Source organism: Ambystoma mexicanum, chromosome 4q, assembly GCF_040938575.1.
Source record: "Ambystoma mexicanum isolate Mex_15411 chromosome 4q, UKY_AmexF1_1, whole genome shotgun sequence".
In the NCBI taxonomy this organism is placed as follows: domain Eukaryota; kingdom Metazoa; phylum Chordata; class Amphibia; order Caudata; family Ambystomatidae; genus Ambystoma; species Ambystoma mexicanum.
In genome coordinates, this window is record NC_090928.1 from 1151081340 (window position 1) to 1151104683 (window position 23344).

Sequence of the window (23344 nt, forward strand, 5' to 3'; positions counted from 1 at the left end):
TTAAACAATCTCACAATATGTTACACTATATGTATATGAATAATATGTACAGAAGAGATACATTTGGGGCTACCAGTCTAGTGGAAGTCCCTGTATCCTTTCCCTAGTCATTGAACTCTGTGCTGGCTCCCTACTCTCTATAAGCCTTATCACAGTGCATGTTCTCTATAGCTAGGTGGCCCCTACTGTCTAGTCTGTCCCTGTTCTAGGGGGACACTAAAGGCTGTGAACGTTTTTCTCCAACTCCCTTAGGCACTTCTTAAGAGACCTAAGTGAGGTAATTCTATCACCCAGGCATGCCTTACATTTAGATGACTGTCATCCAACTTCTAACCTTACTCTCCTCTCTCTACTCCTGTCTCCACACTATTAATCTTCCTCTTCATCCACCTTTCAACACTCCATTTCTTGACCTTATCCTGTCCCTCCCTTTTCCTATCTCTCCTCGGCACATTCTTCCTTATCCTATCCTCCTATCACTATTATTGTCTCTACTCCCCCCAACATCCTGTAGGGAAATGGTGCATAAGCTCCAGGGATGCAGTGCCCTGCTCACTGTACTCACCATGGGCATATAGTGTCCTGTTCACTAAAGTGACCCAACAATATAGTGCCCTATTCACTAAACTGGCCCCATTGATATCCTGCTGTGCTCACTAAACCACAGCCAGGTTTGCAGTGCCTTGCTCACTAAACCCTTTTCTCCCTCTATTCCTCCTTTCCACCTCTACTGCCCCTATCTCAGGTCTTACTTATCTCTCTCTCACACACCCACCTACACATAAGCATCCACAATTTATACCATCCTAACACTCACAATACCTTGCATTTACAGTGCCTAAACATGCCAAAATATGTCCTCTGAGTTCCCCTCCGCTAGATACACACTCCTCTTTTGTCTTCCTCCAAACCCACCAAAACATCTTGCTGAATCTGCTGCCTTTTTTAAGCCAAATCCTTCCTGCCTTGAAAGCTCCTTCTGCTCCCATTGGCTACCCAAGACAGCTGCTTCCCTTGGCCAGTGTCTAGCTAAATTACTTGTATCTCCTCCAATCACACCCCCTTGTCAACTGGAATTCGCCCAGGAAGTTTTCATAATGGTTTATAGCCCCACCCCTTACAATACTTCATTTCCTTCCAGCTTGTCATTATTATTATTATTATTATTATTATTATTATTATTATTATTATTATTATTATTATTATTATTATTATTATTATTATTATTATTATTATCATCATTAGGGTATTTATTAAGCATGGGCGTTGCTTTGGGAAACAACAGAACACTTTAAAATCATAGGGAGAAGGACAAAGTTATGGAAGCAGAAAAAAAGGAGCAGGGAGCTAACAGTGAAGGGTGGGCATATGGCAGCATTTGGGGGAAGACAATGGAGAGCAAATCACAGAGTCCCAGGTAGGGTGTGGAGTGAAGGGTGGGTGGACCTAGGTGTTAAGGAGGAGTAAATATTTGAAGAGTAAGATCTTGAGCTCTTTCCTGACCTATCGAAGTGATGGGGCAAGTCTGAGGTTGACGGGGAGGAGGTTACAGAGTCTTGGAGCATAGACAGAGATGACCTTTCTTCTGGTGCTTTCCTTCCTGCACTGTTGTAATTCAAGTCTGCACATTTCCTCCATTCTGATGAATCACAGGACTATGGAGATGCTGAGTGTCTCAGTGAGGTAGCTTGGGGACTTTGGGATGACAGCCTTGCAGATGATGCAACAGGATTTGAAGATGATACAGGATTGAAGTGGGAGCCAATGCAGTTCTTTGAGGGTCGGGGTGATGTGGTTGAATTTGCACAGTCCTTTAATGAGTCTTGCTGGAGCATTCAGGACACATTTCAGGGGTGCCAGGGTAGTAGACAGAAGACTTATCAAAAGGTCATTGCCATCCAGGTGGGAGAGGAACAAGGCTTGGACAGTGGATCTGAAGTTGTTTTCTGGGATGAAGGGCTTGATTTTCCTCAGGAGGGAAAGTTGTTACCAGGCCGTTTGTGTCTTCCTTGCTATGTGCTGTTTGAACGTGAAGTGGCTGTCAATGTTGAACCCAAGGGACTTGGAACAAGGGGACAACTGGGGTGTGAATCCCTCGAAGTTCATAGCAGAGAGACAGGTTTGGATATCAGGGTGTTCAGGGTTGTTGGTCAGAAGTAGGAATTCAGTCTTGGAGGGGTTGAACTTCAGGTAAGTACCAGACATTCCAGGACTGGATAAATGTGAGGCAGGCCTTGAGCCTGTGGATGTCTTCGAAGGAGGATGGCTTGAGGTAGATGTGTGTATCATCTACGTGCTGGTGAATCTGGATGTTGTGTGGAGGAAGGAGGTTTCTAAGAACTTCCATGTAAAGATTGAAGGCAGGATGGATCCTATGGGACTCCACAGGTGATGGGCACAGTTTTCATTTTTACAAATTGGTGTCAGTTCGCAAAGTAGGATTTGAACAAGCTGAGGACTGTCTTGCTGATCCCCATGCAGTGATGTAGATTGACAGTGGTCTACTGTCTCAAATGCTGAGAGTTCAAGGAGAACTAGGATTTTAAGGGCATCGTCGATCACCTTGATGGTAGCCATTTCATTTTCTGCATATGGGTTTAACGCCAGATTGGCAGTACTGAAGGAGGTTATTAGCTTCGATGTGTGGGAAGAGTTGTGTGGCTACTGCTTTCTCAAGTATTCTGTCATCTGCATTGTTTGTTCTCTCATCCCCTCATGGATCAAGTAAGTCAGTATCCAAATGGGTTTTTGATAGTGTTCCCTTGCCTTCCCTACTACTGTACATTTACCCGCTGGTTCGAGTTCTGCTGTCACTTCTCCACTCATCCCATTGAGTGATTCTGGGGACCCTGTGGTGGGGTTCTCTTTAGGATCCTAAATGGGGAAGAATAGCCATTTCGATCTGAGAAACCAGTCTAGCCCCCCCTGGCAGGTCTTTTTCACAGGGCATGTGGTATTTGTAGTCCAGGCTCTTGACATTGTAATGTTTCCCAGGAGCCATTCCAGGTTTCTAAGGAGTTCCAGTGCATGATGGTTGCTGTAGTCTGTGGGTTTGTTTTGTGTTGGAACATCAAGCTGCCCTGAACTCCATGACTAAAGTAAAAGACTTGAAAGATCAAATAAAAGATCTGGTCAGGACAGAGGTTGGTAGGCACTGGGTTACAGACAAAGCCATCAATGGACATATACAGCATCACAAATAATGTGGTGATGGGGATACAGATCCCCCATACCACTTCTTCCTTCCTTGACCTGTCTTGATAGGGTCCGGCGCACGACCCTGTCACATACACCAAACCTTTATTTTTGGTCCATGTCTTCCTTGTCTAACTTCCCCTATTGGCCATTTAGGACAGGTTCACCGCACCCTCTATGCTCTGGAAATGATTCTGTAATTGTTTGTATGACTGCCTTCTCTTGCCCCCTAGGTCATGTTGTTTATTGGGTATCGCTTTGCCTGCTGGTGTCAGGCTGTTGTCGGTTGACAGCTGGGTTTTCTTCAGGCTACCTGATATATTTTTATTTTCTTTGAATATTGTTCAGCTCTGGCCCTACTTAAACAGTCAAGGAGCCTTTGCATGGTTCAAATTTGGAAAAGGTGGGAATTGAAAAACAAAGTTACAAAATGTTTTCAGGAAAGGATAGGAAGATTTGGATATACAAGTGATTTCAGTGTAGGAGGGCAGGGTTATAGATAGGGAAACAGGTATGGCTCTTCTGGAGGTGGTGATGGAGAGTGCCGTGCATATGTGAATAGGTAGGGGGTTTCATGTCCTGAGTGCCTAGTGGGTTAATGATTGTATTTTGTGTGCATGTGAGTTTGTTGAGTGGAATGTGTATAAGGTGTTAACTGGCTTGTCAGGTGTTTGTGTGGGTGATGGATTTGAGTTTGTCATTAAGGTAATATGGAGTTTTGAGGTGTATATATTTGAATACAGTGCAGAGTCTTTGGAAGACGGGGTGATGTTTGAATGTTTGGATAGGTGGAGAATGAGTCTGTCTGCTGCATTTTGTATGGTTTGCAGGGGGCAAGGGTGTTGTTGCGGAGTCCAATGAAGAGAGCATTGCCATAGCCCAGCTTAGAGAGGACCAGTGCTTGTACCACAGTGTGGAAGTCATCAGGAGGAATTATATGTCTGATTATGTATTGGAGCTGTAGTTGTAGAGTGTATGCTTTGGTGACAGAGACTATTTGGTGTGTGAAGGAAAGGTGGTGGTTGATGGTTGTGCCTGGGAGGGTGCAGATGAAGAGGTAGTCTGATATGGAAGGGTTGAGTGGTGGTAGAGAGACAGGTTATGAGGGTGAGAAGTTGTACAGTGGGTGACATTTGGGAGTATATTTGTGTGTCATCTATGTATGGGTGGAATTTGATGCTGTGCTGGCTAAGGGGATTCATCATTTAGGTTGAAGAGGAGTGGTGATGAGAGGGGTGCGGTCTGCTCGATAAGCAGTCATGGAGACACGTTTTTCTGTCAGTGAGAAAGGAGATAAACCTGTCATGTCCTGAGCTAGAGAGATTTCCCCCGTGGATTAGGCTGTTAAGTAGGATGCTGTGGTTGAAGGTGTTGAAGGCTGAAGAGAGCTTGAGGAGTACGAGTAGGTTTGCGTGCCCTTCGTCTGTGCAGCTGTGTAGGTCTTCAAGGATCTGAAGAGTAGTGGGCGTACTGTTGTGTCCAGGTCAGAAGCCAGATTGGAAGGGAGTTAAGTAGGTTGTTTTTGGTGATGTGTTGTTGCAGTTGGACAGTGACAAAGTGTTCCATTATTCTGGCGATTTATGGTAGATTAGTAATGGGGCAGTAGATTTCAGGGAGCGTTGGGTTGAGATAAGGTTTTTTGAAGAGGGGTATGATTTGTCCAGTTTTAAGTGCAGTAGGGATAGTACCATGTGAGAGGCAGGAGCCAATGATAATGAGCCAGTGGTGAGCTAGGGTGGTGGTGCAATTGGATGCAGCTTGGGGTGGGTAAGCATCATCTAGGAAGTGTGCAAGTTTTGTTTTGGCAGTGAGAGCGATGAGGGTGTCAGTGTTGATGGGGTGAAATGCGTTCCATGTTTTGCAATGTTTGTGAGTGGGAGAGCTAAGGGGACGGCTACCCTGATGTGTATTTTGGAGTTGAAGTAGTCCATTTGGGAGTTGGATACTGTTGGACACTGCAGTGGGCGGGTTGTTGAATGTGTAAATAGTGGTCTATGACTTGATGATTTTTGGTATAGTTTTTGGGCATGATTGGTGGTGGATTGGAATTCTTGCTTCTTGTAGGTGGCCTCATGCAGATGGAATGTGTGCCCCTATGGTGTTATGATGATCTCGGTTTTGCTCTCAGACCCATTGAAGCTCTTTTTTTGAGGTGGGAATATCTTTCAAAAATGGCAGTTCAGGGTCAGAGGTCACATGAGCAGCCCTTAAATCGACCCTGAATGCTTCTTGTAGGCCACCTGACCTCTGCTAGGAGCCTCAGGCAGATAGAATGAGTACATGTGGTGTTGTTGTAAGGAGCTTCTTGTTGCTCCTAGCCCGTTGAAGTGTCTTTTGGACCACCTCCTCTTTGGTGGTATGGACAACTGCTCATTCTTTGATCAGGCTTACAACTTCCTGTTGAGGTTGGAATGTAGCTACCTTTCCAGGAAGGGATCCCACCATTCCATCATTCCTCCAGTCAGGGCCCGAGCTTCCTGGAGACTGGCTCCTCCGCTTCCTGATTGACCAGTTTGCCATGTTTTTTTTTAGTTATTATTTTGGTTCTGTTGCTTACCCATGCTTTAGCTTTCTCTCTGGATAGTCCTTGACCTAGTGTCATTTCAGGGCATTTATGAATTTTCCCATCTGCATCCTCAAATCCTGAGCTTCTGTATTTTTCTGGTGGGATTATTCCAGATAATGCATATTTTGGCTTCTCTTCAGTTCTTTCCTACACCTGCATATTGTTTGTCGCCTTTTGGTAGTACACTTATTTATGCATGTGGTCGGGTTAGGGTGAATGAGTTAGCATGTTCCATAATTGAATGTGGTGTTCAGTTTTTCCAGAGCCTTCCTTCAGTAACTGCCTGTCTCTGAATGAGCTTGGTAAGAAGACGCCCCAAGTTAACTTGTTATTTGTTTTTCATTGGGTTCAGGTTTGCTATCTTCTCAATCTTCTGTGGTGATTTCTCTCTTGTCTTGCAGCTCAAAGAATTTGATAGCCAAATATTTTTCCAGGAAATGCTCAAAAGATATCAGCAAAATTAACACTCATTCATTAAGTAAGTGTTCAGTGAGAACAATACATAAACAACCAAAAAGGTCCTGGAAACAAACAAATGTTGTTACAACAGAGTCTATTTGAGGCAGGCAGTACAAAACAAAATGAAAGTGTGCAGAATATCCAAACATTGTTTAGGAATGTTAGGAATGCACATTTCGCATATTATTGACACGCATAGTCAGTGTCTAGAGTAAATAGAATGATAGCACCAATTACACCACTGCAAATATTAATGCCATTGTGACCCTAAACAATTTGGTATACTCAGACATATCCAAAATATAGTGGGTGCCAGATAAAACATTTCACCTTTCCAAATGCCCACAGAGTTCCCTGTCAGATACATAGGAATATATAGAGCTTCAGGTGAGAGGCGGGGGATTGGCCCACTGAGTATGTCAGGAGTGGAATGATACTCCCAAACAGTGAATCTGAGGAGAAATATATAAACATGAGTTACGAGAACAATAATCACAATGTATGAATCACATTTAGCCCATCTGGATGACATTGATAAAGAAGAGAAGCAACCCAGAGACAGCACTCTAAAAATCAGTTTCTACACCAGGTACTCTGAGACAAACACTTATTTTGAGAAATGACAAGAATAAACACCACATTTTCCAATCCGTCAAAAAGGACGTGAGACCCACAACCCACAAAAGCAATGGAGAGAAGAGAAATGATAGGAGCTTGTGTACTATACACATAGGAAACTTCCTACAGTCATTATGGCACAGAGAGTAAGTATGTAGGCAAGGAAGCGTTTCAAGCAGTGGATCTGATGAGGGAATTTGGATTCAAGTAAGGAAAATCACAATCATATTTACGAAACACCCAAAGAGATGTATGCCATTACAAGCTTTATGACCATGGTCATAAAAATATAAAATATTCTGTTTGGATGGATTTGCAATTTTACCAGCAAATTATGGCAATGTTTCGATTGAAAATGATAAAAAAATATTGAATAGATAACATTCAATATTTCTCCAGAGTTTCTACTTTCTTTACTGGACTGGAAGACACAAATAATTACATGACCATTTTGCTAGGCAATAGTTTGTTGGGTGTTCTGACCCACGTTTGGACTATTATGCTACAACATTTGGTGCTGTGGGCTTAGGAAATCCAAGATGGCCGAAAAAGCCCACATGTGCGCCAGAATCTATGAAAACCGAGCAGTTTGTGCGCACACCAAAATGGTCGCCTGACTTGCCACCCCCCGGTGCGGGTGTGCTGGGTCAGAAGAGCCATGAGTGAAATGGGGTGCCAAAGAGAAAAACAGCAGTGCCTGTTCGCTAGAAAGCACTTTAAAAATCACCCTTTGTTTCTCTGAAGGCAAGCTCAGAATGCCCATTTCAAACATTGCAGAATATCCAACAATCTCACTGAACACCAGCAGACATTTGACAGAATAAAGTCTTGTGGGCATACAAAATCTGGAAAGAGGATGAGCCTAAAATAATGTTCATAGCAAAACTGGCTGAGCTGTGGATTTCAGCAGTTTAAGTAAATTTGGACTGAAAGACACTAAAAATCTAAATGTTTAAAAGAAATGAGTGACCTACTTTTGAGTGTCACATAGGTTTCAATTGTTTAAATGTCATAGTTTTAAACTTAGAATCAGCATTCTAGCTGCATGTGTAAAAATTGTTAGTGTATTTGAATGCAGAAAACTGGGTAACTAGAAGTGACATTAGCTGGGGCCTGGCTTAAGGAACTGAATTCTGCCTGACATCTACCCCCGACAGGAGTTGAGACTTGCACAACAGCTGTGTTCCCAGGCCTAGCTGCCTTTTGCTGTTCCCACCAAAAGGGATATGACACTTCTCTGATTGAATTACCTGGGCTCTGCAGGAAATTGAACAAAGCCCTGTCCTGACTCAGGAAAATGTTTTATTGGGGGGGGATCGTAAAAGTGGCTTCCTCCTGGAAGGAAAGGGGAGGAGCACTGCCTGTGAGAGCAAGCTGGCTTGGCAGAACTGGAAAAACCAGAAATTCAACCTTGTGCTGGGGGAAACCACACCCCTTTGGGACCAGTACATAAATCTAAAAAGATGGATCATTCATAGAGCGGACTTGTGAAAATTTTATAAGTGATATCATTATTCTTGTGATTTTTCTGTGCACATTTGAAGACGTGTTAGGACCCGGTGGTATGTTCAGGGGGGTTTTTAGCGGAAAAGAGGATATTACTCTAAATGTATGTATGTTAAAAATCTGACACTCCACCACCTAATGCCCACACACCATGGGCACATTTGTGTAAATGCGGGGACAAATCCAATATTGGTAACCCGACCAAAAAGTGAAATATGTTGCCATTTTTGAACCCAAGCTCCTAGAAACGACAGAATTGGAACAGGGGCTACCATCAGTAAATGCATGATGTGTGTATGCAATGCCAAACACCTGTCTATCGGGGAAGTATGTATTAGGATCAGATATAGATTGTGTGTAAAGTTGACAGGGGTGGGTCCTCTGTATCATAAACAGACCTCATCATGATGACACTTCATTTCATTCCCCCAATCAAGGGGAAGAGGAGGAAGTGGCCAATGACAAGTGGAGAGGGGTAGGGCCTAGAAAGCTAGCCTCTCCACCCACTTTCAAAACACCTAAAAGCAGACAGTCAGGACAGATAGGGACATTCTATTCCATCTGCTGCGGGACGCTCTGCCGGGAAAATCCATCCTCCATCAACCTCCAGAGAGCCAACACAGAGACTCCAATCTATCCACCTTCAGAGACCAAGACTTTACTTCAGAATTGGTAGCAGAGAGGTCAACTACAAGCTAAATCCCTCTTTTGCAGGCCTCAAATCATTGTAAACTATTCACAGCCAGGCGAGCTGTTTGAATTCTTTGCAAGAACTCTTGCCATTTGCCAGAAAGCAGTGTTGTATCCAGAGAAAGCTGTGCAGAAAGATCCAGAAGCAGTGCTGTACCCAGAGAAAGCAGAGCAGTATCCAGAACCAGAGGCTAGACCAGCAGAGCAGAGCTGACCCAGACCGCTGTTAGCAGAACCAGAGAGCTGACCCAGATCACTGTGAAGTGCCAAGACCAGACCGGAGTCCAGTCCAAAACCTGACCAGATCCGTGGCGAGGCCTATTTCTAAGTTATATTGTGAGTACCTAGCAGAACTGTGCAGAACCAATCTCTTAGTTAAAATAATATAATTCAATCTATTTTAATCTAACCAGAACTGCCTCCTAACTGTCACCTGTCATTTGCAAAGCTGTCACTTGTCATTTTCTAGCTGCAAGCTGTAACCTGTCGCTTTGAACTTTTAAAATTTCAAATCCGAAAAACTACCTTCATTTAATCGTCCGTATCTCTGGAACCGTTTGGGCTAGGAACTTGGTTTAACTTTCCTCTGAAAGCTTTGAATCTCAGCTTTTCATACTTCGCCGTAATCACGTTTCTCGCACTCGCAAATTTTACCGCGATTTGCGATTTGGTTAAAAATCCAGCCACGTGTGAAAACAGCAGCTTTCTTGCTTTCCTTGCTAAAAATTCGTTTGCCTCTTAAGAACCATTCCTGAATCATTGCTAGAGTGAGCCTGGACTAATATTAACTAGATACCACTCACCCTGAACCTCTAGAGGGAATTAAAAACATTTTAGCATATTTTTCACTTCATTCCCAGCACATATAAAAGCATGTTGGGCCTGTGTTTCAAACTTCTGTAGTCTAAGCTTGCTGGGGTGAACTGAATTACATTTGATTGCATTTCTGAGAACTGTGTGCTTTCCTTCCATTTCCTTGCATTGCATAACGGGGAGAGTGGATTGCCAGAGAAAAGTGATTACATTGTTTTGTTGAAATCATATTGAGTATTTCTGTACTGCAATTTTCATTCCACCTTGCATCCATTTGAAACCATAAAGGTATTGTTGCTATCTTATCCATCCTATAACCACTCATCATTGATTATAAAGAAGTGTGCTAGTGCCAGACTATCCATTATTGATTACTGCTCAGATTAAGTGTGATATTCAATTATTAATTTATTATAAAGTGTGATATATATATATTGTTTAAATTATCAAATAAACCGTTTAAACTTGCAAAACAGAACTACTTCTTGGCTCAGTGGGGTCAGGGGGATTCCAAGAGAGGGGTGTTATATAGGGGTAGTCATCCAGAACTCTTGAACTGGACGTAAAGATATATCAATAAGGGTTTCCATTCAGTATCCCAGACTAGGCATTGACTTAGCTGTAGTGTTGAATTGAATCCTCTTACAAATTGGGGGCTCGAGCCGGACGTTTGGGTTAGATCTATCACTTGTGCAGATTAATACAGTGTGCCAGCTGACCAGATACACATATCCGGTCGGATCACCACGCTGTGTTACGCTGTAAAGCACTCCTCAAAGGAACGCTCTAAGGAAAAGGTCTGTTTTGCAAAAATAAAATACAAACTTCTGTAAGTCAGGACAGAGACCAATCTCTAGAATGACGACCTTGGTAGATATGAAAATAGCCAGAGAACACTTCTTACATAAGCTATTTGTGAGAGGTGAGTGGACTCATCAGGACCAAACGGTCTGGTTGCAGGCAATCGCGCAACAGGTCACTGAAACAGGGTCAGATAAATGGGGAGATCAGGGTCCCCTACATGTGGCCCTGTGTGAACTATACATGGCCCCGAAGGCCAAGGATGAGCACCACAAGATTGCCAGGGTAGCGGCATATTTATATTTACATATGGGAGCCATGCACGACAAATGTGCTGAAGGCCAAGATCTGGCGAGTAGGCAACTGCTGGCATTACAGAAGGCCCAATCTGATCTGGACTCTTCTGAGCAGAGGCTGCTCAGGAGCCAGGAGTCAGAAAATGACAGCAGACGGTACATCACTAAAATAAAGGAGGATATGGATGTGCTGCAACAGGAAAAGGCGGACCTGGATACCAGATTTCTGGCCTTGCAGAAGGAGTACCAAGAAGGTTTGGACTCCCTACTGCAGAGCCAGAAAAAGCTGGAGCAACAGTTAGACTTCAATAGGGCATGTGCTGAGCAGGTAGTCACCCTGCAAAGCCACCTAGATAGGGAGAAGGCAGAGAGCAATAAACTGATTTTGAAAGACCTGGATACCCAGGCAGAGTTTGACCAGGAGCGCCAGAAAACTGGTGCCTTCCAAAGGCAAAGGGACAACCTGGCGGCACAGATGCAGGCTCTTAGTCAGGAAAGGGATACCTTAGGCCAGGAAGTCTGCCACTTAAAAAGGAAAATGGAAGAAAATAATCTGGCCCTCCAGGGACTGGGTGACCTCCAAAAAGAACACCAGAACTTGTTAGAGCACACCAGGAAGGTGGAGGATGCTCTGGCAAGAAAGGAGCAGGCCAATAGGGACACAGCTCAGGAGGTAACCCTCCTGCAGCAAAGACTGGCCCAGTGCTCCAGGACCAATCGGAAACGCAGAGAGAGAATGAGGCTCTCTGCCAGCACAATGATAGGCTCCAACAACAGGTAGCGATGCAGGAGAGACTGATAGAGTCTAGTAAGGCCTTAACTCAGGAACTGAAGGCGCAGGCTCTTGCATTGCAACAGGGAGCAGGGGCGGATAGAGACCAGGTTCGCTGGGAAAGGGAAACTCCTGAGCATAACCTCAGGAGCCCTAGTACCAGAGGCATTTATCTGTCTCAGTCCCTGGACTCTGCCACCCCCCTGTCCCCTGGCGCACATGAGCACCGGGCCACAGGGATGGCAGATTACTATCCAGCCAGAAGCATGGGGCTCATAGGCCAGTACCTCCCAGGAATGGATGGGCGGGCATCCGGGTATGGGCACCCAAGCACAGTGCAATTTAGTGGGGAACCCCAGGAGAATAGGCCCATTAAGGGCATCCTGAAAACTTCTGCCCAGTTAGGTCAGTGGGGGGGGGTACCCATCAAATCCTGGTAGCAAGGAGGAATCTGAAGACTCCTCTGAACGGCGAAGGACACAGGAGACCCGGTCCCCACATTCTGCCAGCCACTCCCAGGCTCGCAGAATCCGGGAAAACCTGGAAGAGCAGACAGGAACCTCTGGGAGCAGTGCCTCTGAGTCAGAGGATGAATGGACCAGGGTTACCCGAACCAAAAAGGCCAATAAGGCAAAAAGGGCCTTGCTTAAGGACCCATTGAAACAGATTAAGGCAATCAGGAGTGTCATCACGCCTTATCATAAGAACGCCAAGTACTCTGTTTGGGAACACTTGGAGCTCTATGAGCAAATGATGGAGACATTTCATTTGAAGGACAGCCAAAGCTGTATCCAATATGTAAAGTGGACCTTCTCACCAGAATACTCCAGTTTCTTTGTGGGGCTGGAGGACCAAAATCCTTTAAGATGGTCCACCTATAAGGCGGCCATCTTGAAACATTTTTCTGTTCACAGAAATCCTCAAGAGGCTCGCAAGGCAGCCTACAATTTGCAATGTGGGGAGGATCAGGCCCCACAAGAATTTGTGCAAGAACTGAAACGTGCCTTTGCGCAGACCACCAGAAGGGTGCGCACAGACAGCAGAGAATTTGTCAATACATTTTTCCATGCCTTGCCCAAATATATAATGACCCAGCTCGTGAGAGATTTTCATGAGGGCCTAAAAACCTACCTGCACCTAATAATTCACAGCCCAGAAGGCCCTCGGGCCAGTCACAGACAGGGAGCCAAGGAGGCAGCTCCACAAATGGGGTCCTTCGCTCTCCTGATTATGTAAGTCCCCGCTACAAGGGAAACCGACCAATCCTGGGTTATGTGTGGACTCCTCCAGCCCAAGGGGGGGGGTCCAGCCAAGCACCTGACCCGGGGAACTTCCCTCCTAACTCCCCCCAGGAGGGCAGAAAGTCTCCAAATCCTGGTAGGACTTTTTCCCCAGGTATCCGCCCAATTTCCAGCCCCAAAATCCTCCACCCTCCTTTCCCCAATTCCCTGAGCCCAGACAACCTAATCCGGGAGAGGGGAGGCCAAGGGTGGAGGGGTACCAAAATCTTCCCAACCAGGGGTACTACCAGAGAAGGGATAGCTACCCTTCCCGGGATCAGCCCAGGGGAGAAAATAGAGCCCTGTATCAGCCTGAGCGGGTTTCCCAGTTAGAGCACCAGGTCCAAAATATGGCACGGGATCTGGGTCACATACTGAGGGCTCAACAGAACCCTCAGATGAGCATGCCACCGCAGAATGCCCCAAACTCTGGACCTGGTGCTCCAGAACAATGACGGGGGCAGCACCCCCATAACACACCGATTCCCAAGGAGGAGGCACAAGGGGAAGGGGGGTGTAAAGCCTTGGAGGAAGCTTCCTTCCCAACTTGTAAACAGCCCCTGGAAAACCAGGAACCGGAAACAAAATCTCCTACCCCTGAAAGCCTGCCTCCCAAGGAGCAGAGGGGGGGTAGGAGAAACAAAGGACCCAAACAGACCCACTTTGTGGAGGAGGTACAGGTCTTCCAATTTGAGGGAGAGGGAGCCTCAGAGGATCCTGGGGAAAGGACCTTCTCCTTCAGAGATGGGGGAACTCCTCCCAAGGAAAAATGGGTCCCAAGGGATGTCAATTCAGACTGGGGAGATATGGAGACTGAGCTACCGCCGCCCATCATCTTATCCCAGAACCCACAATACCGAAATCCCCTGGTTCAAACCCATCCTGGTGACTGCCTCCAAGAAGGGGGGGACGGCCCAGAACCGGAACCAGGGGAACCCACAATGGCTCTGATCTCCAGTTGCCAACTTTTTCTTTCAGATTCCCAAGACTCTCCACAGAATTCTGCCCAAATCTCTTCTCTAGCAATGTCCAAAACCAGAAAGTTAGCCCACCAGTTGTCCAAAAATGTGCATTATCTGTGCCCCCTTGAGGAGAAGGAGGGAAGATATTATGCCCCCGTACAAGTACAGGGGCAGGGTACGATTTCAACGCTAGTGGATACGGGATCTCAAGCTACCCTTCTGTCCAGAAGGGCCTTTGATGAACTGAATGCAGGAAGGGGAGGGAATTACCAAATTCCTCTCACCTCACTTCCTGGACAACTCCAGAACTTTGACGGGAAGGAAATTCCCGTCGAGGGGACGGCAGATTTGGACATTAAAATTGGGCAACACAAGTTGAAACACCCAGTCATAGTTGTGACTCCAGAGGGCACCCCTTGTTTACTAGGGAATGACCTCCTGAGAAGGTTGTCACCCCTAATAGATTGCGTAAACAAGGTCCTCTGGACCCAGACTAGCCGACCCATAAAATTAAAACAGAGTGTCAACCATGTTAGTTTAAACGGCACCTGCCGCATGGTTGAACAAAAATCTGACCAAGTAGAATTTAACTTCCAGATCAACCAGATTCCAGACGTGACAGTAATAGCAGTAGGACAACAGACTGGTGATGGGGGGTCCTCTCTATTTCTGAAAATCAACCTTCCTTCCAGTTTAAGGTGGTATTCCACACTGGAAGGAAACACCCTGAAATTCTTTACCAATCCACAATCAGAAACTCCCACTCCTATAGTCCAGAAAGATGTGAAATCAGCTCAGAGCCTGGCTGATATTCAGCAAATTGGGGAGCAGTTGTTCATCCCTGTTCAGTTAAATGATGGAAAGGACTCTGTTCTCGCTCGAGTGTGTGTGAACAACGGTAAGAGCTTCATCAGCGAAGCCATGTTCCGCCAACTCCCAAAAGATCCAGCCATTCCCACATTCAAACTGATAGACAAATGGGAAATGGACCTGGAAGCACCTAATTCCAAACATCTCCTGCCAAGCAGGTGTATGCTCAAAATCTCCATTGGCAACAAGAGCATTGTCCATAATTGTTGGGTCGTGCGAGACGTCACTGCCGTCTTTTACTTAGGCAGTGACATTCTCAATCGCTTTGCCATTAGTTTGGACCTAATAAACTTCAAAGCTTGGTCCCGATTAGCGGATAATCCCATGGGCTTTGATGATCCAGAAAAAGCATTTAGGTCAGCTCAATTGCTACCTTATGCAGTTGAAATTCAGATTAAAGAGGAAGTCACCATCCCAGAAAGGACCCGACAATTCTCCCTAGAAGTGAAAGTTAAAAGAGGACAACATTTGAAAAACCCTGATGCTTACATACATCTAAACGGTTCTCTCCAACAGCAAGGTTTGGGGGTAAACCCAACTCCATTAGTCAACATAGAACATGACACCATTCTAATAGAGGTGGATAACAGCGACTTAAAGAGTATTACTCTAGCCGCAGGCACCATTATTGGAATGGCGGTTGATGACCGACATTTTTCCATTGATTTAGGAAATGAACTGTTAGGACCAATCCCCAAGGACTGTTTTGACAGTGACAGTGATGACAATACAACACCAGACAGGATTTTTTCCCGGCATGGGGGGAACTTCCTGGTGTACACTTCCTGCCCTTATGGTAAGGAAGATGTGACTTGTGACTTCAGGACGGATGAGGTGATTTTCCAGGTCCATGAGGGCTGCCTTTCCCACCTGAAGCCTCCAGTCCAAATCAGCACTCTGACCAGGGACTTCTCCACCCAGCTGGAGGAGGCTGCTGAAATAGCCAAACCAGAAGTCTTTCCAGGCTTCAGGCAGATGGTGGAAGAGAGAGTCAACCTAGGTGATGCCTGTGTGACTCTGGAACAAAAGCAAAAGTTGAAACAAGTTTTCTTGGATTTCCAAGATCTCTTTGCGGTAGACTCATATGACTGTGGTCGCACCGACATCCACACAACAACAATCCCCACGGACCCTGGCATGACTCCAGTGTTTGTGAAGCAATATCGTTTGCCTCTCGCATCAATGGAGTCCCTTACTGAAATAATTAAGAACCTTGAGTTCAGGGGAATAATCCGTCCCGTCCACAGCACCTTCAATTATCCGGTGCTGGGAATATTAAAGCCAAACGGCCAGTGGAGACTCTGTGCTGACCTTAGGGAGCTCAACAAACGGGTCCATACTTCCCGATGGCCTCTTTCCTACATTGACCAAGGGCTGGCCCAGATTCAGGGGTCACAGGTATTCACTGCAATAGACCTGACCAATGGATACTGGACCGTGCCGGTCAGTAGGGAGGACCAATACAAGCTGGCTTTTACCTTTGGGGGCCAGCAGTATACATGGACCCGGACTCCCTTCGGATACCTCAACTCCGGCAATGAATTCAACATTTTCCTACATAAGGCCATGCCCGACCTGGGTGCGAGGGGTAACCTGGCTTATGTAGATGATGTCCTCATCAAAAGTTCATCTGTGGAGGAACACATAGCGGAGATCCGTTATGTTCTGACCCAGTTGAGGGTCGCCGGACCAAAACTTTCCTTTCAGAAGGCACAGTGGTGTAGAACCCGTGTTATTTTCTTGGGGCATGAGATTACTCCTCAGGGTCTCTGTCCCCAGGAAAAGAAAGTGGAATCACTTCAGAAACTGAAAGACCCCGCAACTCTGCGGGAACTAAGGAGCCTCCTTGGACTGACTAATTACAGCAGAAAGTTCATGGAGGGATACGCAGAGATCACCAGACCCCTGATTCATCTCCTGAAGGGGGGGTCAAGTGGGAATGGGGTCCAGAACAAGCCGAGGCAGTAAAACAACTCAAGAGAAGCCTCTCACAAGCGCCTTGCCTAGCTTACCCTCTCAGAAACAAGGAGTTCTTCCTGGAGACAGGGTTCTCTAATACGTGCTTGACGGCAGTATTATACCAAAAGCATGACAAGGTCAATAAAGTAATCTCCTATGCGAGCAAAACTTTATCCTCTGTGGAGGAAAAATTCAACGATTGTGAAAAGGCACTTCTGGCAACGGTGTGGGCATTGAAGAATTACCGCCCGTTTATCCAGGGGGAACACATCATAGTAGAGACTCCACACCAGCCTCTGCAATATCTCCAAAGTGACAGAATCCGGGCCGGAAATGTGAGTAATTCCCGAATTACTTCCTGGATTCTGTCAATGCAAGGCTTTCCTGTGGAGGTCAGATATGGCCAAAACAAGAAGAGTCCCCTCGCGCAAGGTCTGGCTGACTTGCATGATTGTGCCAGAGAAAACTGTCTCGAGGACGAAAGTCTAAAAATCAAGGACAACACGGAGGCATACCTTAAATCCCCACACAAAGTCTTTGAAGAGGACAAGTGTGAGGGAATGCCCACTGTCTATGTGGATGGATGCTCGTACCATGTTGACAACGACGGGGAGAAAGAACTGGTGGCTGGCGTAGGGAATGCATGGGTGAAGGAGTTCCCAGAAACCAACGCTGGATACAAAATTGGTCCCCGAAGTAGTCAGGTGGCAGAATTGATGGCTGTGCATCAGGCCATCCTCACTGCTGTCCAGCATCAACTCCACGAACTGGTCATAATCACAGATTCGGATTATGTACGGAACGGGTTCGTGGAGCACCTGGTTAATTGGAAAACCAGAGGCATGTTATGTGCTAACATCAAACCCTTGAAACATGGGAAGTTGATCCAAAACATTGATGATCTGGTCACCTCGAATGAGATGACCATCTATTGGAAAAAGATCAAGGGTCATTCCAAAGTAGAGGGACCAGACAAAACTGGAAATGACTTAGCTGATCAGCTGGCCAAAACTGGGACCATCCAAGGGGATCTAATAGAAATAGAGTCCCTGTTGGGGGAAATCCAGGTCACTGCTATCACTAGGTCCCAGACAAATGCTCACAGTGATCTTTCAACTGCCCAATGGAGCAAGGAGACCCCTGATGCTGATTTGATTACAGCTCAGAAGGGGGATCCAATTATTGGTAAGTTTTACCAACACCTTGAGGACTCTGAGAACTTTCCCCTGACGGATACCGATTACATTGGGAAAGAGGACCTAAGAGTGTTGATGAAATGTCCAAAAATGTTCCGGATCCAAGACGGTTTGCTGGTAAGGAAATTTAAAAAGCTGGCTACGATCAGTGGGTGGTTCCTACCTCATTCCGAAGCCTGATGTTAAGTCACGCCCATGATGCGGCCACCGCCGGTCATAGGGGGTTTCACACAACACTGGAGATCTTAAGAGAGGTTGCCTACTGGCCACACATGGGCCAGGACCTCAACCAATATTTGAAGGGTTGTCTTGAGTGTGCACAATTTCAGCCAACATCCCTCACACACCGGGCGCCTCTCCAAAAGAGGGGAATGACACTCCCATGGTCAGATTTACAAATCGACTTTGTAGGCCCCGTGATTCGCTCCGCTAGAGGAAACAAGTACATGTTGACCGTTACATGCTTGTTTACCAAGTGGGTGCAATGTCTCCCAGCCCCAAATTGCAAGGCAGAAACAGCAGCTGCCCTGATGATTAACCACATCTTTTCCCGTTTCAGTCTACCTCAAAGGATTGAGTCAGACAGGGGTAGCCACTTCACCAGTGAAGTAATGACAAAGATGTGGGAGATACTGGGGGTTAAAAGGAAGCTACACATTGCTTATAGGCCAGCTTCTTCTGGAGCAGTGGAGAGATACAACCGAACCATTGTGAGCATATGAAAAAAGTTTGTGGCAGATTCTGGGCCAAGTTGGGATATCCGATTACCTCTGGTCCTAATGGCCATCAGATCTACCCCTTCATCTGCAACCAAAATGTCACCATTCGAGTTGATGACTGGACACAAGATGGTGCTTCCGCAGCATTTGCTCTACAGGACCCAAGAGCAGACACTGATAAATGCCTCCACAACTCATGAGTATGTGGAGAATTTAAGGAAACACCTTCAACATGCTTTTGCCTATGCTCAGCGGAATCTAGAAAGATCAGCTGAGAGTATGAAGACCCACTATGACCTGAAAACTTCCAGGAAGGAAAATCAGGTTGTGGACCGGGTCTATTTATACAATTTCCAAAGGAACCAGGCCAACAAGCGAAAATTTTTGCCTACATGGAAGGGACCCTTTGAGATTATAGACAAGATCTCCCCTGTGGCCTACAAGCTCCGCATCCCCAAAGGCGGTTTGGCAGAGGGGGAAGACAAGTGGGTACATATAAATCAGCTGAAGTGTTGCCATCCCAGGCACACTTTGCAGCAACTGGAGGAGTCCTCGGTAATCCCAGAGGGTACCGCTCCAGAGTAATTAAATTCCAACCCTAAAAGATCCTACATATAGCCTATCAAATTCTGTGTTTCTCAAGTTTTTGTGTTCCTGTCTCTTATTTAAAAAAAATGTGCATGTTCATATCTGTTGAGTTCTAAAATATATATGCCACCTCACTATATCAATGGTGGGGGAGAAATGTCCATGAATAGGTATTGCCGCTCTTCCTTTGTCGTCCTAGGAGAAAGAAAACCTAGAGACTGGCCAAGGAGGACGATCCGGAGACCGGGAGCAGAGACGCAAGGGGCCCAGTGTACCGCCCAATACTCCCATCAGGACCGGCGAGGAGAACCGACTGATCCACCCCTGATGGAGGAAAGGATGCTGAACTTTGTCATCTATGGAATTGGAAGAATATGATGCGGACCTCCCAGCACGTGGGTCAACATCCTTAGCACCCGAAATCCCTCGACTCAATCCAAGTGCAGTCGGGCGGGGGGGTTTGTTGGGTGTTCTGACCCACGTTTGGACTATTATGCTACAACATTTGGTGCTGTGGGCTTAGGAAATCCAAGATGGCCGAAAAAGCCCACATGTGCGCCAGAATCTATGAAAACCGAGCAGTTTGTGCGCACACCAAAATGGTCGCCTGACTTGCCACCCCCCGGTGCGGGTGTGCTGGGTCAGAAGAGCCATGAGTGAAATGGGGTGCCAAAGAGAAAAACAGCAGTGCCTGTTCGCTAGAAAGCACTTTAAAAATCACCCTTTGTTTCTCTGAAGGCAAGCTCAGAATGCCCATTTCAAACATTGCAGAATATCCAACAATCTCACTGAACACCAGCAGACATTTGACAGAATAAAGTCTTGTGGGCATACAAAATCTGGAAAGAGGATGAGCCTAAAATAATGTTCATAGCAAAACTGGCTGAGCTGTGGATTTCAGCAGTTTAAGTAAATTTGGACTGAAAGACACTAAAAATCTAAATGTTTAAAAGAAATGAGTGACCTACTTTTGAGTGTCACATAGGTTTCAATTGTTTAAATGTCATAGTTTTAAACTTAGAATCAGCATTCTAGCTGCATGTGTAAAAATTGTTAGTGTATTTGAATGCAGAAAACTGGGTAACTAGAAGTGACATTAGCTGGGGCCTGGCTTAAGGAACTGAATTCTGCCTGACATCTACCCCCGACAGGAGTTGAGACTTGCACAACAGCTGTGTTCCCAGGCCTAGCTGCCTTTTGCTGTTCCCACCAAAAGGGATATGACACTTCTCTGATTGAATTACCTGGGCTCTGCAGGAAATTGAACAAAGCCCTGTCCTGACTCAGGCAAATGTTTTATTGGGGGGGGATCGTAAAAGTGGCTTCCTCCTGGAAGGAAAGCGGAGGAGCACTGCCTGTGAGAGCAAGCTGGCTTGGCAGAACTGGAAAAACCAGAAATTCAACCTTGTGCTGGGGGAAACCACACCCCTTTGGGGCCAGAACATAAATCTAAAAAGATGGATCATTCATAGAGCGGACTTGTGAAAATTTTATAAGTGATATCATTATTCTTGTGATTTTTCTGTGCACATTTGAAGACGTGTTAGGACCCGTTGGTATGTTCAGGGGGGTTTTTAACGGAAAAGTGGATATTACTCTAAATGTATGTATGTAAAAAATCTGACACTCCACCACCTAATGCCCACACACCATGGGCACATTTGTGTAAAGGCGGGGACAAATCCAATATTGGTAACCCGACCAAAAAGTGAAATATGTTGCCATTTTTGAACCCAAGCTCCTAGAAACGACAGAATTGGACCAGGGGCTACCATCAGTAAATGCATGATGTGTGTATGCAATGCCAAACAACTGTCTATCGGGGAAGTATGTATTAGGATCAGATATAGATTGTGTGTAAAGTTGACAGGGGTGGGTTCTCTGTATCATAAACAGACCTCATCATGATGACACTTCATTTCATTCCCTCAATCAAGGGGAAGAGGAGGAAGTGGCCAATGACAAGTGGAGAGGGGTAGGGCCTAGAAAGCTAGCCTCTCCACCCACTTTCAAAACACATAAAAGCAGACAGTCAGGACAGATAGGGACATTCTATTCCATCTGCTGCAGGACGCTCTGCCGGGAAAATCCATCCTCCATCAACCTCCAGAGAGCCAACACAGAGACTCCAATCTATCACCTTCAGAGACCAAGACTTTACTTCAGAATTGGTAGCAGAGAGGTCAACTACAAGCTAAATCCCTCTTTTGCAGGCCTCAAATCATTGTAAACTATTCACAGCCAGGCGAGCTGTTTGAATTCTTTGCAATAACTCTTGCCATTTGCCAGAAAGCAGTGTTGTATCCAGAGAAAGCTGTGCAGAAAGATCCAGAAGCAGTGCTGTACCCAGAGAAAGCAGAGCAGTATCCAGAGCCAGAGGCTAGCCAGAGGCTAGACCAGCAGAGCAGAGCTGACCCAGACCGCTGTTAGCAGAACCAGAGAGCTGACCCAGATCACTGTGAAGTGCCGAGACCAGACCGGAGTCCAGTCCAAAACCTGACCAGATCCGCGGCGAGGCCTATTTCTAAATTATATTGTGAGTACCTAGCAGAACTGTGCAGAACCAATCTCTTAGTTAAAATAATATAATTCAATCTATTTTAATCTAACCAGAACTGCCTCCTAACTGTCACCTGTCATTTGCAAAGCTGTCACTTGTCATTTTCTAGCTGCAAGCTGTAACCTGTCACTTTGAACTTTTAAAATTTCAAATCCGAAAAACTACCTTCATTTAATCGTCCGTTACCTCTGAAAGCTTAGAATCTCAGAATCTCAGGAACCTACTTCCTACTCCTCATGCTTTTGCCGTAATCACGATTCTCGCACTCGCAAATTTTACCGCGATTTGCGATTTGGTTAAAAATCCAGCAACGTGTGAAAACAGCAGCTTTCTTGCTTTCCTTGCTAAAAATTCGTTTGCCTCTTAAGAACCATCCCTGAATCATTGCTAGAGTGAGCCTGGACTAATATTAACTAGATACCACTCACCCTGAACCTCTAGAGGGAATTAAAAACATTTTAGCATATTTTTCACTTCATTGCCAGCACATATAAAAGCATGTTGGGCCTGTGTTTCAAACTTCTGTAGTCTAAGCTTGCTGGGGTGAACTGAATTACATTTGATTGCATTTCTGAGAACTGTGTGCTTTCCTTCCATTTCCTTGCATTGCATAAAGGGGGGGGTGGATTGCCAGAGAAAAGTGATTACATTGTTTTGTTGAAATCATATTGAGTATTTCTGTACTGCAATTTTCATTCCACCTTGCATCCATTTGAAACCATAAAGGTATTGTTGCTATCTTATCCATCCTATAACCACTCATCATTGATTATAAAGAAGTGTGCTAGTGCCAGACTATCCATTATTGATTACTGCTCAGATTAAGTGTGATATTCAATTATTAATTTATTATAAAGTGTGATATATATATATATTGTTTAAATTATCAAATAAACCGTTTAAACTTGCAAAACAGAACTACTTATTGGCTCAGTGGGGTCACGGGGATTCCAAGAGAGGGGTGTTATATAGGGGTAGTCATCCAGAACTCTTGAACTGGATGTAAAGATATATCAATAAGGGTTTCCATTCAGTATCCCAGACTAGGCATTGACTTAGCTGTAGTGTTGAATTGAATCCTCTTACAAGTTTTAAAATATTTTTCAGCTCCCAAGATGCCTGCAAATCTGCCAGCCTATGATTTAATGTGTGCTGAGGATCAATATACCACAGGGTTTAGTCAAGAGCTTTGTTCATATTTCTCGACATGTTGATACCAAAATCCAGGAATTTAAAACGACTTTCTTCATTGCCTCTTCCTAAACTTAGTCTATGATTCTGATGATGTAATGGACTATTACTCAGGCTGCAATGATGTATTAATCAGCTTCCAAGATGCCTGCAAAGATTCCAGCCTATGATTTAATGTGTGCTGAGGATCAATATACCACAGGGTTTAGTCAAGAGCTTTGTTCAAATTTCTCGACATGTTGATTCCAAAATCCAGGAATTTAAAGCTACTTTCTTCATTGCCTCTTCCAAAACTTAGTCTAT